Source organism: Oncorhynchus masou, chromosome 13 (assembly GCF_036934945.1).
Source record: "Oncorhynchus masou masou isolate Uvic2021 chromosome 13, UVic_Omas_1.1, whole genome shotgun sequence".
NCBI lineage: Eukaryota > Metazoa > Chordata > Actinopteri > Salmoniformes > Salmonidae > Oncorhynchus > Oncorhynchus masou.
This window is the reverse complement of record NC_088224.1, coordinates 26,315,218-26,330,525: the sequence shown is the minus strand read 5'-3', so window position 1 is coordinate 26,330,525 and position 15,308 is coordinate 26,315,218. Positions and strand designations below refer to the sequence as shown.

Here is a 15,308-nt window from a genome sequence, read left to right as displayed (position 1 = left end):
AGTTCCGACAATGCAGTAATAACCAACAAGTAATCTAACTAACAATTCCAAAACTAATTTCTTATACACAGTGTAAGGGGATAAAGAATATGTACATAAAGATATGAATGAGTGATGGTGCAGAGCAGCATAGGCAAGATACAGTAGATGGTATCGAGTACAGTATATACATATGAGATGAGTATGTAAACAAAGTGGCATAGTTAAAGTGGCTAGTGATACATGTATTACATAAGGATGCAGTAGATGATAGAGTACAGTATATACGTATACATATGAGATGAATAATGTAGGGTATGTAAACATTATAATAGGTAGCATTGTTTAAAATGGCTAGTGATATATTTTACATCCTTTCCCATCAATTCCCATTATTAAAGTGGCTGGAGTTGAGTCAGTGTGTTGGCAGCAGCCACTCAATGTTAGTGGTTGCTGTTTAACAGTCTGATGGCCTTGAGAAGCTGTTTTTCAGTCTCTCGGTCCCAGCTTTGATGCACCTGTACTGACCTCGCCTTCTGGATGATAGCGGGGTGAACAGGCAGTGGCTCGGGTGGGTGTTGTCCTTGATGATCTTTATGGCCTTCGTGTAACATCGGGTGGTGTAGGTGTCCTGGAGGGCAGGTAGTTTGCCCCCGGTGATACATTGTGCAGACCTCACTACCCTCTGGAGAGCCTTACGGTTGTGGGCGGAGCAGTTGCCGTAACAGGTGGTGATACAGTCCGCCAGGATGCTCTCGATTGTGCATCTGTAGAAGTTTGTGAGTGCTTTTGGTGACAACCCGAATTTCTTCAGCCTCCTGAGGTTGAAGAGGCTGAGGTTGACATATGACATTCTCCCAATCTTCTTCTGGATCATCCAAATGCTCTCTAGCAAACTTCAGACGGGCCTGGACATGTACTGGCTTAAGCAGGGGGACACGTCTGGCACTACTGGATTTGAGTCCCTGGCGGCGTAGTGTGTTACTGAATGGTAGGCTTTGTTACTTTAGTCCCAGCTCTCTGCAGGTCATTCACTAGGTCCCCCTGTGTGGTTCTGAGATATTTGCTCACCGTTCTTGTGATCATTTTGACCCCACGGGGTGAAATCTGGCGTGGAGCCCAAGATCGAGGGAGATTATCAGTGGTCTTGTATGTCTTCCATTTCCTAATAATTGCTCCCACAGTTGATTTCTTCAAACCAAGCTGCTTACCTATTGCAGATTCAGTCTTTCCAGCCTGGTGCAGGTCTACAATTTTGTTTCTGGTGTCCTTTGACAGCTCTTTGGTCTTGGCCATAGTGGAGTTTGGAGTGTGACTGTTTGAGGTTGTGGACAGGTGTCTTTTATACTGATAACAAGTTCAAACAGGTGCCATTAATACAGGTAACGAGTGGAGGACAGAGGAGTCTCTTAAAGAAGAAGTTACAGGTCTGTGAGAGCCAGAAATCTTGCTTGTTTGTAGGTGACCAAATATTTATTTTCCACCATAATTTGCAAATAAATTCATTAAAAATCCTACAATGTGATTTTCTGGATTTTTTCCCCTCATTTTGTCTGTCATAGTTGACGTGTACCTATGATGAAAATGACAGGCCTCTCTCATCTTTTTAAGTGGGAGAACTTGCACAATTGGTGGCTGACTAAATACTTTTTTGCCCCACTGTATGTATACCCTGTGATGTTACACCTTCCTGAATAAGCTCCAGCTCTTTGCTAAGGCCGCCTACATAAATATATCACGTCACAGACAACAGGTATTAGCCCTATACAGCTCATTTCTCTCTGTGACATTCTGTATGTTTCACCACACTGAACATGCTCCGGTATCAGTGGTTCAAAGTAGGAAGTACGGCAGCTGTCAGAGGACGTAGATCTGTCCAACTCCATATTCTGGAACACACTTTGGGAACAAAATGGGTCAAATGAACTCCGTATAAGAAAATCAATTGGAGGAAGAGAATAGACGCCGCCAATCATACCACGAAAACTTAAAGAATCAAGGTCACTGAAAAAGACAGGCAACAATCATACTACTACTACTGCACACACATGCACACACACGCACATTCCCTGGGAGCTCTTGACAGTGATCTGGATGGGTCTGCTGGTCTCCTGCCAACTCCATGTGACTTAAGTAAGCTCTACTAACTACCCTGCTGACCCCATTCACACCTGCTGCTGAACAGTAAACGGATAGGATAGACAACAGAAAGCTTGTAATGGGATAGACAACATTTAGACATCAGTGATGTGTTTTGACATGTTCTTTGTTCTTTTATTGTTAAGTTAGTTCAAGGGCTAAAAGGTAGACAATGTCTTCCACTGTACAAAAAGCCATCCGTCTTATAGTCCACGCAGTCAATAGAACCATCTACTTTCAATAGACAGGATGAAATACTTCTAACCGGAGACGGAATCAAGATCTCAATTAGCTAATGTCATCGAACGCGAAGGATGGCGAGATTTACAGAGACATTTAGGAAGTGTGTGTGTGTGTGTGTGTGTGTGTGTGTGTGTGTGTGTGTGTGTGTGTGTGTGTGTGTGTGTGTGTGTGTGTGTGTGTGTGTGTGTGTGAATCATATTTTACTAATGCACCGAGGACCTCGGTTTAATCTCTCATTCGTAAAACAGGTAACGTATAAAGAACATTCCATGTCCTTCCTCTCAGACCTCTGAGGCGTTGGGTGTATCATTTATTAAAGAGGAAGTTTGTCTCTTTGACCATGATCCAACTTTCCCACCACTTCCACTACCAGCCATGTTGTGACTTGGAGGACTTCCTTAGGGATTTGCAAAGTTGGAGGTGTCTGGCACCTGGGCTGTATTTCCAGAGAGGAACGAATAATGTAGTAATAAGTGGCTTAGAATGTGTTTAAGGGGCATTTAAAGGGGTTTGTGGGATGTTTGCTGACACAGTGGAAACCAGTGTGGATGATGATATAAACACAGGACAGACTGTTTACCTCCTGTCAGTTCCTCATGCCTTATGTAAATATGGCCTATATTCCCTGGCTTCAACCCATCTACCTCTCTACCTATCCCTCTCTCTGTCTCTCAATCAATATATATATCTATCTATCTCTATCTCTCAATCTAACCCTCTCACCCTCTGTCTTCCCCTTCCTCTGCAAGTTGCTCTCTATTTCTCCCTCTCTGTTATTCATCCTGCTGCATAGCCCTGACTGCCAGAGGTGGGCCTATTGCCTGTGTTAGCTTCTCTGCTATTTATATCACACAACACACACACTCCTCTGGCCAAGAAACGATCTACTGTGTGTATGTATGTGTGTGTGTGTGTGTGTGTGTGTGTGTGTGTGTGTGTGTGTGTGTGTGTGTGTGTGTGTGTGTGTGTGTGTGTGTGTGTGTGTGTGTGCGTGTGTGCATGTGCGTGTGTGTGGATGTGTGTGTAGGTGTACTAATGCTGGTACTACAGAGCTACCGCAGGCAGTTCTGCAGTATCCTCTCCACCTACTGTAGCAGACTCTTCCTGCCACCCATCTACCCTCTGAAGATGACTCATTCATTACAGACATCCTTTCCTCTCCTCTCAGCCCAGCGTATGCGCCATGCGTGTATGTAGCACAGGGAAGAGATAAGATGCATTAGAGAGCAGTGGGATTGTGTACATAACTACAGGGCTCAGCTCTATGATCATACGTCAAAGCAGGGTTCACCCAAAGGTGAGCGCTTATCAGCTAGCTAGCCTCTGGGAGTACAGTACTAAGAGAGGAGTGAGCGCTAGCTAGCCTGTCAAATCTACCTAGACTGTGAGATCAGAACTCAGAGACAGGGGTGCTAGTTAGCTACCTATAGCTAGCCTTTAGAGAACAGAGAGAGGAGCGCTACCTAGCTAGCTAGCCTCTGAGGGGTGAACATGGTGAGCGGAGGTGGGTTGCTCAGGTGTTGGTTTAAGGCAGTTTCCCTAGCTAAGCTCAGTGATGAGAGGAATCGGCTAACCAGCCCCTGGAGGGAACGTGAGCGGTCAGGACCGAACTGATTTGTCCCAGGAACATTTAGGAAGGAAGAGGGATGGTTCCTACGGTACTAAGCATGGTAAGCGTGTTAGCAGTGGACCACAGATGTACAGTAGGACAACAGTCACGGCTGTCCTGTCCAACACGCAGACACACAGGCCTATTTGGAAGGAGCCCATTAATAGTCAACATATTGTCTGTTTTACAGTTTGTTATCTTATTCAGAAGTAGCATACACAGTGTAGGGTACTAAATATGTCACAGGGAACATAAATAAACTATGACATACACTCATGTTTATTTTTTTATTTTTTTTATTTAACCAGGTAGGCTAGTTGAGAAAAAGTTATCATTTACAACTGTGACCTGGCCAAGGTAAAGCAAAGCAGTGCGACACAAACAACAACACAGGGTTACACATGGAATAAACAAACGTACAGTCAATAACGCAATAGAAATAAAGAAAGTCTATATACAGTGTGTGCAAATGGCGTGAGGAGGTAAGGTCATAGTAGTGAAGTAATTACAATTTAGCATATTAACACTGGAGTGATAAATGAGCAGATGATGATGTGCAAGTAGAAATACTGGTGTGCAAAAGAGCAGAAAAGCAAATTAAAACAATATGGGGATGAAGTAGGTAGATTGGGTGGGCTATTTACAGATGGACTATGTACAGCTGCAGCGATCGCTTAGCTGCTCAGATAGCTGATGTTTAAAGTTAGTGAGGGAAATATAAGTCTCCAGCTTCAGTGATTTTTGCAATTCGTTCCAGTCAGTGGCAGCAGAGAACTGGAAAGAATGGCGGCCAAAGGAGGTTATGACTTTGGGGATGATCAGTGAGATATTCCTGCTGGAGTGTGTACTACGGGTGGGTGTTGTTATCGTGACCAGAGAGCTGAGATAAGGCAGAGCTTTACCTAACATAGACTTATAGATGACCTGGAGCCAGTGGGTTTGGTGACGAATATGTAGCGAGGGCCAGCCGACTAGAGCATACAGGTCGCAGTGGTGGGTAGTATAAGGGGCGTTGGTAACAAAACGGATGGCACTGTGATACACTGCATCCAGTTTGCTGAGTAGAGTATTGGAAGCTATTTTGTAGATGACATCGCCGAAGTCCATTATCGGTAGGGTAGTCAGCTTTACTAGGGTAAGTTTGGCGCCGTGAGTGAAGGAGGCTTTGTTGCGAAATAGAAAGCTGATTCTAGATTTGATTTTGGATTTGAGATGTTAAGTATGAGTCTGGAAAGAGAGTTTACAGTCTAGCCAGACACCTAGGTATTTGTAGTTGTCCACATATTCTAGGTCAGAACCATCCAGGGTAAAAAAGCATGCATTTGGTTTTTACTAGCATTTAAGAGCAGTTGGAGGCCACGGAAAGAGTGTTGTATGGCATTGAAGCTCGTTTGGAGGTTAGTTAACACAGTGTCCAAAGAAGGGACAGATGTATACAGAATGGTGTCGTCTGCGTAGAGGTGGATCAGGGAATCACCAGCAGCAAGAGTGACATCATTGATATATACAGAGAAAAGACTCGGCCCAAGAATTGAACCCTGTGGTACCCGCATAGAGACTGCCAGAGGTCCAGACAACAGGCACTCCGATTTGACACACTGAACTCTATCTGAGAAGTAGTTGGTGAACCAGGCGAAGGCAGTCATATGAGAAACCAAGGCTATTGAGTCTGCCGATAAGAATGTGGTGATTGACAGAGTCGAAAGCCTTGGCCAGGTCGATGAATTCGGCTGCGCAGGACCGTCTTTTATCGATGGCGGTTATGATATCGTTTAGTACCTTGAGCATGGCTGAGGTGCACCCGTGACCAGCTCTGAAACTGGATTGCACAGCGGAGAAGATACGGTGCGATTCAAAATGGTCAGTGGTCTGTTTGTTAACTTGGCTTTCGAAGACTTTAGAGAGGCAGGGCAGGATGGATATAGGTCTATAACAGTTTGGGTCTAGAGTGTCAACCCCTTTGAAGAGGGGGATGACCGCAGCAGCTTTCCAATCTTTAGGGACCTCGGACGATACGAAAGAGAGGTTGCAACAACGGTGGCAACAACAATGTTGTTTATTGCTTTTTGTTATTAGAGTACATACAACAGTGTGCAGGCATTTCTCTTTCCCTTCAATGTGTTCATTTGCATGTCTTCATCCCCGAGACCCCACCTCTATAATGGCTACAGCTTGTAATTTCCCAGCTCCCATTGCAGGCTGACAGAGACTGTGCTATGGGCGACTGATGTGATGTCGGGTTAAACTGGCCCTGGCCCAGCCCCCTGTCACACACACACACTGCAGCCACAGCTAGCAGTAACAGCAGGATCAAACCAAATCTACTACTGTTATTACTCAGCCTCCCCCTGTCTAGAGTCTGTAGGTGGACTGGTGACAGCTCCACACACACAATAACCCCAACGTCTAGTACGCACACACACCAACATGGAGTAATGAGGCACCGCACTGCACTCTGGGATTGGAAAGGATGGAGCGGATGTGTGTGTGTGTTAGGTTTGTGCATGCATGGCTGCAAGTGTGTCTTTGAATCTCTCTCTCTATAGGCCTATGTGTGTGTGTGTGTGTTAGAGAGAAAACTAGAAATACCAAAAGAAAGAGAGAGACAGACAGAATGAAATGGATAAGGAGACAGGAGGTGGGTGTAAGTCGAATCTCACTGTCACACTGTCTTTCTCCTTCTGTCTACTGGTGTGAATATTCAAAACGACTGATTAGGAATTCTTCCTCGGTTGTCAGGAGAGAAAGAGAAATTAAAGCCTGCTAACCGCAACGCCAGAGGAGCAGATGGCTACACTTAGAAAGCAGAAGGACGCTCAGCTTTGAAAGAGAGAGAGAACGAGTGACAGAGACAGAAACAAACTGAGACAGAGGAAAGGGGAGACCAAGACAAAAGCTGTTGAGTTTAGAGGAGGGTCTGTATGCCAAATTGTCTGTGTCCATGTGTGTGTGCGTGCTGTGTGTCACTCCTCCACCTGGGGCGAGCAGCCATGCTGCAACTGAACAGCTGGGCCCTCTTCTGCTAAACCCGCAAAAAGACTAGCAGCAATTTGGCACTTGATGAATCCTAGGGAGATCACAAGTGAGGGTCTGTGCCCTAAATGACAACCTATTCCCTATATAGTGCATTAAAAGTAGTGCACTACATAGGGAAGATGGTGCCATTGGGGACGCATACATTTCCCCCTCCATCTACGCCCTGATAGCATAATGCTCCTCCAGCTCTTCTGCACAATACAATATGATGTTTGAGTGTAATTGTGAAGAACAAACGGCTTTTAATCATTTGTGAACGTCCATTTGTTTTCTTTTGAGAGATGCGACCTTCCCGTAAATCTTCGGCTGCTTGGTACACAATGGTACACAAGGATGGGTCGAGAGCAAAGGGTAACTCTTCAACAGGCTTTCTGTAGACCTGTAATTATACATGCACTCATGCACGATCACACTCACACAAACACACACACGGTGCACGAACAGACTACTAACCAAGTGGAATAGCTTGAATTAATTACTTGACACTTGCCCCGTAGAGCCTGCAGCATCCCGGCCCCCCTTTCTTAGTGATGCCCTCACAAGACCACTCCTAGCTCAGAGGTCAGGGGTCAGGCCTCAGAGAGAGGACTGTGTGTGTGTGTGTGTGTGTGTGTGTGTGTGTGTGTGTGTGTGTGTGTGTGTGTGTGTGTGTGTGTGTGTGTGTGTGTGTGTGTGTGTGTGTGTGTGTGTGTGTGTGTGTGTGTGTGCGCACATGCGTTTGTGCATCTGTGCATGTGTGAGGGGGTGGGGATAGGCACTATATGCAGTTGTTCTATTGGGGGAGGAGGAGGAGAGGAAGAGGAGGAGGAGGTAGAAGAGGAGGAGAAGGAGGAACAAAGGACAGAGGTAAAGGGCCTTCTATTGGTTTCTCTGTGGACAGAAGACAGTACAGCATCTGTCACAGAAGCCTTAGCCCTGCCACACTGGGGACAATAGAATGACCAACTGTCCATCTCTGAGGATGAAGTGGTGATGGCCTGTTGTGGGCAGAAGCTGTGTAGGATTCAATAGAACAGCCTCCATTTACTACGGTCTGTCTAAAGCCCCAAAGAGGACCAAACAGCTAGGGAACTACCCTGTCAATTAATACCAGGGCTCAATCCCAATTATCTCTTCTTTCTCCTTAAATGTTCACTCTTCACTTCCCATCATGGATTTGAAAAGAATTGACTGGTATGGAAACTCCCTCTAGCCCATGAAAACATCAATTCATGCTTTTACATTTGTGGGAGTTGTGAACGAGTGCACACTTCAGGAAGAAGGAGAGATTATTGGGTCGCACCCCAGGCATGTGCAAAACAGGAGGTAGGAAGTAATATCCCAAACGCAGGGTCATAACAATGAAATGATAGACCCCAAAGGGCTAAGGCAAACATGGAACACAAGGCAAGAAAGACACACTGTACGGCTGACTAATATAACATATGCTAAGCACTTGCAGAGAGAGTGTTTGTTTCATATTGGTGTCAAATTGTCTGCCTTTGCAGCTTGGTTGCACTAATTAGATGGAATAAATTCTCAAAATCTCTCATCGAATTCACACAGTCATTGGGAGTTTTCCTTCTCCTTTGATGTCTCCCCACTCCACGGGAACGCCAGGAATACTGCACTCATCCCCCCTTCCCCCATCCTTTCCTTTAACATATCATCCACATGAATATCTTCCGCCTCTGGGAAATATGGGAATTCTATCCTCTTCCCAACACATCTCTCCTCCATGCCGTCTAACAACAGTATATCCGTAGGTCTGCAGCACAGAGATATACTGTACATCTATATCTTGTCACTGAGAGAAAAATCAATGAGGAATATGACTCGATCCCCATCCTTTTCTTTACGAATTAGGTTTGGTCCAGATACGCCTCCATAGTCTAAAGTCACAATCTAACCTCTGTTCTTAGCTACTTCCCCAAACTGACAGCTAGATAGTGATACGCACACAAACCCACACGGCCAGACAGATGTGCTGAGTTTGGAGAAAACGGTGTTGTTGTGTTGTACGTGAGGGGCAGAACAGGTCAGCAGGCAGACCCTGGATACCTCATCAACATGCCACATTAACGCAGGTCTCTCAACAACCTCAAAAAGAATAACACACTGTCGACAGCTACTCTACAGCAGACAGCCAATATAAAAACCTCCCCCATAGAAATCCATCGCATTTCTGAATGCTGCCACATCCATCCACACAAGCAAGCAAAACTAGCATCATATACAGACTGTTAACATACTGTGAAGGGACAGAACTCTTCAAACAATAGCACACTGTACACTGATATAATACGGGCCAATATGAAAAACATGCTGTGCATTTCAGCATTGTAACACAATTAATTAAAAAGGTAGTGAAGGCCAGCATGAAAACTCTCCTACCGAGAAATGCAGTGTATTTTGGTATTTTGACACAACCATCCAGACAAGCATTCTAAACTAGCATGCCGTTGTATGGTGCTAGTTTGTTAATAGACATGGTTGGTATCGAGATAGGTCCACCACCAAGCTGTTCCCTCCCTCCCTCACTTCCTTTTGCTATCCTTAATCTCCTACTCTGTCCTGTATGCCTTTAACAAGCATGGTGGAGAGGGTGAAGGGCCTATAACAAGCATGGTGGAGAGGGTGAAGGGCCTTTAACAAGCATGGTGGAGAGGGTGAAGGGCCTTTAACAAGCATGGTGGAGAGGGTGAAGGGACTTTGACAGGCAAGGTGGAGAGGGTGAAGGGCCTTTAACAAGCATGGTGGAGAGGGTGAAGGGCCTTTAACAAGCATGGTGGAGAGGGTGAAGGGCCTTTAACAAGCATGGTGGAGAGGGTGAAGGGCCTTTAACAAGCATGGTGGAGAGGGTGAAGGGCCTTTAAAAAGCATGGTGGAGAGGGTGAAGGGCCTTTAACAAGCATGGTGGTGAGGGTGAAGGAGAGAGGCAAAAGATAGAGAGAAAAGGAAATCGTCAGAAAGAGAGAAAAGAGAATGGAAGGAAAAGAAAGCGAGAGGGGGGCAATGGCATGGGATTTCTGCAGGCCAGTGGGAAACAGCAAACAATAAGGTCATGAGTCAAAAATAAACATGTGGCTCAGATATGAAACACTCTGGTTATACCAACCGGTGGCATGATTAAGAGAAAGCAGTTTTTTAAAGTCTGTGCCTCCCCTTGGGTTGTGCCGTGGCGGAGATATTTGTGGGCGATACTCGGCCTTGTCTCAGGATGGTAAGTTGGTGGTTGAAGATATCCCTCTAGTCGTGTGGGGGCTGTGCTTTGGCAAAGTGGGTGGGGTTATATCCTTCCTGTTTGGCCCTGTCTGGGGGTATCATCGGATGGGGCCACAGCGTCTCCTGACCCCTCCTGTCTCAGCCTCCAATATTTATGCTGCAGTAGTTTATGTGTCGAGGGTCTAGGGTCAGTTTGTTATATCTGGAGTACTTCTCCTGTCTTATCCGAAGTCCTGTGTGAATTGAAGTATGCTCTCTCTAATTCTCTCTTTCTCTCGGAGGACCTGAGCCCTAGGACCATGCCTCAGGGCTGCCTGGCATGATGACTCCTTGCTGTCCCCAGTCCACCTGGCCGTGCTGCTGCTCCAGTTTCAACTGTACTGCCTGCGGCTATGGAATCCTGACCTGTTCACCGGATGTGCTACCTGTCCCAGACCTGCTGTTTTCAACTCTCTAGAGACAGCAGGAGTGGTAGAGATACTCTTACATGCTGACCAGACCGGACACGTCGCATGCGCGAGCGTCGCAAAATAAATCTAGAAATCCATGTTATTCAATTATTGCACCCACACTGCTCGCGCACGTCAACGAGCGTCTGCGACGCCAAGGGCTAAAATAGAAGTCATTCCTATTTCTGACGCAGATCACTCTGAAAGTCCTGCCTCTCCCATCTCCTCATTGGTTTATAGAAGCAGGTACCCACGTGCCATCTCCTCATTGGTTATACCCACGTGGGTGACTGAAAGATGGACTGTTTTGCCGGTAGTCGTTGTAATACAATGAAAGTTTAGATGCGATCACCATATAAGTTAAACGATGAAAAAGCCTGGAAGGAGGAGAGATGACTAGAAACGATTTGTTTGGCCGTTTAATGTGTGGATTAATTGTCGGAGTAGAGGTCCTTGTGCATTTCAGGTAAAATAACAACTCAATGTTTATATCCCAGGACAAATTAGCTAGCAACAGCAAGCTAGCTAAATCGGACAAATTAATGTTAGCTAGCAAGTGCAAGCTAACTAGTTAAATTGCCATACATGTTTAATGATTTTCAACCCGTCCCCAAATTAATGTCATTGGTTCAGAGTTTGTTTTGATATTTTAACCTGAGTGTCGTGAACGCGTTTGAGGTGGGGGTATGGAATAAATTTATGCACGATAGCGCACGATGGCGCACGCAATCAGCCGGTTTGGGTTCCGTGTTAATGATCAGCAATGAAAAGCCAACTTGTAACGGCAGATTTCCTCCTCTTCGTCTCAAGAGTTCACCATAGTTCTAGTGCGCCTCTTCGCCCGCCTCCATTGCCTCTTTAAAGTGTTGACCCTCGCCACCGACCTTGGACTGGGGACCCTAGACATGGGTCCCGAATGGACGGGGGATTCCGGCAGCGCCGGACAGGCGGGAGACTCCGGCAGCTCCGGAGTGAAGGGTGGCTCTGGCAGCTCCTGGCTGGCTGGCGGCTCTGGCAGCTCCTGGCTGGCTGGTGGCTCTGACAGCTCCTGGCTGGCTGGCGGCTCTGGCAGGTCCTGGATGACTGACGGCTTGGGCAGGTCCTGGCTTACTGACAGCTCTGGCAGGTCCTGGCTGGCTGACGGCTCTAGCAGCTCAGGACAGACTGGCGGCTCTAGCAGCTCAGGACAGACTGGTGGCTCTAGCAGCTCAGGACAGACTGGAGACTCTAGCAGCTCTGGACAGACGGGAGACTCTAGCAGCTCTGGACAGATGGAAGACTCTAGCAGCTCTGGACAGACGGAAGACTCTAGCAGCTCTGGACAGACGGGAGACTCTAGCAGCTCTGGACAGACGGGAGACTCTAGCAGCTCTGGACAGACGGGAGACTCTGGCAGCGCTGGAGAGGAGGAAGGCTCTGGCAGCGCTGGACAGGCGGGAGACCCTGTAGGCAGAAGACGGAGAGACAATTGCAGCTCAGGACAGACGGGAGACTCTAGCAGCTCAGGACAGACGGGAACTCGGTAGCTCTGGACAGACGGGAGACTCTGGCAGCTCTGGGCAGACGGAGACTCTGGCAGCTCTGGGCAGACGGGAGACTCTGGCAGCTCTGGGCAGACGGGAGACTCTGGCAGCTCTGGACAGACGGGAGACTCTGGCAGCTCTGGACAGACGGGAGACTCTGGCAGCTCTGGACAGACAGGAGACTCTGGCAGCTCTGGACAGACGGGAGACTCTGGCAGCTCTGGACAGACTGGAGACTCTGGCAGCTCTGGACAGACGGGAGACTCTGGCAACTCAGGACAGGAGGAAGGCTCTGGCAGCACTGAAGAGGAGGAAGCACCTGTAAGCAGAAGATGGAGAGACAGCCGGGTGCGGGGGGCTGCCACCGGAGGGCTGGTACGTGGAGGTGGCACTGGATAGACCGAACCGTGCAGGCGCACTGGAGCTCTTGAGCACCGAGCCTGCCCAACCTTACCTGGTTGAAGGCTCCCCGTATCCCGACCAGTGCGGCGATGTGGAATAGGCCACACTGGGCTGTGCTGGCAAACCGGAGACACCATGGGTAAGGCTGGTGCCATGTACGCCGGCCCAAGGAGACGCCCAGGAGACCAGATGCGTAAAGCCGGCTTCATGGCACCTGTTTCCACAGTATAACACGGTGCCTGCCCGGTCCCTCTCGCTCGGGAAGTTGGCACAGGTCTCCTACCTGGCTTCGCCACACTCCCCATGTGCTCCTCCCCAAGACATTTTTGGGTCTGACTCTTGGGCTTCCAACCGCACTCCAGCTCTGCTTTGGGGCGGCGATATTCCCCTGGCTGTGCCCAGGGTCCTCTCCCGTCTAGAATTTCCTCCCAAGTCCATGAGTCCTGTGTCTTCGGCCGCTGTTGCTGCTGCCCATTACCACACCGCTTGGTCCTCTGTTGGTGGGTGTTTCTGTAACGGCAGATTTCCTCCTCTTCGTCTGAAACGCAGTGTGGTAAGTGTCCATATCGTTTATTATAAAACATAAACTGAACACTAAGAACTACAAAACAATAAATGTGAACATGAACGAAAACCAAACCGAAACAGTCCCGTGTGGTGACAAACACAGACACGGAAACAAACACCCACAAACCAACAGTGAAACCCAGGCTACCTAAGTATGATTCTCAATCAGAGACAACTAACAACACCTGCCTCTGATTGAGAACCATACGAGGCCGAAACAGAAACCTAAACATAGTAACACAAAACATAGACTGCCCACCCCAACTCACACCCTGACCAGACTAAATAAAGACAAAACAAAGGAAAATTAAGGTCAGAACGTGACACAACTGACATTTACTCCTGAGGTGCTGACTTGCTGCACCCTCGACAACTACTGTTATTATTATTATTTGACCATGCTGGTCATTTATGAACATTTGAACATCTTGGCCATGTTCAGTTATAATCTCCACCCGGCACAGCCAGAAGAGGACTGGCGACCCTCATAGTTCCTCTCTAGGTTTCTTCCTAGGTTTTGGCCTTTCTAGGGAGTTTTTCCTAGCCACCGTGCTTCTACACCTGCATTGCTTGCTGTTTGGGGTTTTAGGCTGGGTTTCTGTACAGCACTTTGAGATATCAGCTGATGTACGAAGGGCCTTATAAATAAATCAATTGATTACTTTCAGTAATGATCCCATACCATGTGGAGTCTCACTATACTGCAATGAGAGAGAGAGAGAGAGAGAGAGAGAGAGAGAGAGAGAGAGAGAGAGAGAGAGAGAGATCTCCTGGTGAGACAGCAGTGTAATACAACATTGATCTTTCCCAGTGTGTCCCAAAGATCCATCCTGTTCCACAGGGTCAGCATCCATCCATCCATCCACCCCCTTCCCCAAATACCCTCTTATCCCACCCTTCCCCTTCTCTCCTTCCCCCTTCTCTGCCCTCTTCCAATCCAAAATCATCCCCTCCCCATCCCCTGTTACTCCCCCTTCACCAACCATTCACTCCCCCTTTACCCATTTCTCCCTATTCTCTCCCTCCTCTCCCCCTCACTCATTAGCCCATGCATGAGTAATGCACCCCTCTCTGGCCATGTGCTGACATCTAATGAGTGTGTTTTCAACTTCATGGTGAGAGAGTAGCACTGCCCAAAACCACTTGGACAACGCCTCTGCGCTGTCTGCTGTAACACTAGAGATACCTTACCCGTTGTAACACAGAGACAGAAAATCATGCAATTGCAATTATACAATTGCTCATAATCATATGTAGCCTAATAAAAAATGTATGAACATGTATTGGTCGCGGCGGCAGGGTAGCCTAGTGGTTAGAGTGTTGGACTAGTAACCGGAAGGTTGCGAGTTCAAACCCCCGAGCTGACAAGGTAAAAATCTGTCGTTCTGCCCCTGAACAGGCAGTTAACCCACTGTTCCCAGGCCGTCACTGAAAATAAGAATTTGTTCTTAACTGACTTGCCTGGTTAAATAAAGGTAAAATTAAAAACATTTAATTAAAAAATTCTAATGTGCAGCTCACTTGTTTATAACATGCAGGTTCACAGTTCACGCACATGTTCAAAAGGGAACCTATATGCACACAGCTACAGGCTGCACCACCACACCGGTACAGCAACTCATCAACTGCACATGTCAGAATGCAACACATGTGTCCAATCGTGGTTTGTAGTGGTTGGAGCAGTACCAGCTTCCACTGTGAGCCGAGTGAATGGGGGTGAATGGGAAAACGCACAGAGCACAGCCCCACAACCTCTAGTCCTCCCCTCAGCAACAGCCAGAGCAGGCTAGGGATTCACCTCAGGGACTCTGCAGTAAATATGTTCACACACTACCACCCTCTGACATATGCAGCCTTCTCTACTTCCTTACTTTCCTGCAAACAGCATGGTGTGAAATCCAGCTCAAGGGAGAACTTGTGTTTCTTGTCATTCTAAAAACATGCATCAATTCTTCTCAAAAGCTCTTGATTCAATGGTCAGAGTCGAAACTGTATTCCCCAAAGCAGTAATTAAAAGCAACAAGAAAACATAGGCTACAAAAATACAAATCTTTGTGCATGACTTTTGACCAGGGCTATTTGGGACGATGGAAAAGGCACAGGTACCAGCAGTACAGTTGAAGAGGACAGATCCCTGTAAGGAAAACGTTGGTCCAC

General features: G+C 47.3%; 1 protein-coding gene across 1 annotated transcript in view; it reads right to left on the bottom strand.

Moving 5' to 3' along the window:
* Window positions 1-15,308, bottom strand: part of LOC135552018 (thrombospondin type-1 domain-containing protein 7A-like) — a 174,417-nt gene that overhangs the window by 158,461 nt on the left and 648 nt on the right. The gene's annotated exons all lie outside the window — the stretch shown is intronic.